The sequence below is a fragment of the Quercus suber genome, unplaced genomic scaffold, assembly GCF_002906115.3.
Source record: "Quercus suber isolate HL8 unplaced genomic scaffold, Cork oak 2.0 scaffold_151, whole genome shotgun sequence".
NCBI lineage: Eukaryota > Viridiplantae > Streptophyta > Magnoliopsida > Fagales > Fagaceae > Quercus > Quercus suber.
Window position 1 is genome coordinate 327,868 of NW_027069612.1, and position 655 is coordinate 328,522.

The following is a 655-nucleotide window of genomic DNA, read 5'->3' on the forward strand; positions in this document are numbered from 1 at the left end:
TATCCTCCCCATGTAATCAGCACATCGGAGTATGGTTTTAAGCAGAAGTTGGGTAAGAGCAACAACCGTATGTGTTTGGAAATAATGAGGCAACTTTCGTGTACTAAGCACTATTGCCAGAATGGCTTTCACTAGTGGCAGATAACGAATCTCGGCCTCATGCAGTGACTTACTAACGTAATAAACTGGCCTTTGCACACCACGATTCACTCGTACCAACACCAAACTAGCAGCATAAGGAGCCACAGCAATGTAGGCAAACGGGACTTCATCTGGCTTAGGGCTGGACATGATTGATAGCCGAGCTAGATAGTCTTTAAGTTGCTAGAAAGTTAAAGCACATTCTTCAGTCCACTCAAATCATTTCCACTTATTAATCAGCAAGAAGAAAGGTCTACACCTATCTGCTGATCGAGAGAAAAATCGATTCAGAGCAGTAGTCATTCTAGTCAATTTTTGGACTTCTTTGGGATTCCGAGGTGATTGTAAATTGTTAAAGGCCTTTATCTGGTCAGGGTTGACCTCAATTCCCCTGTAAGTTGCCATATAACCTAAGAATTTGCCTGATCCCACACCAAACGAGCATTTGGAAGCGTTTAGGCGCAACTTGTACATTTTTAGAACTTCAAAAATGTTTCCAAGATCCTTCACATGC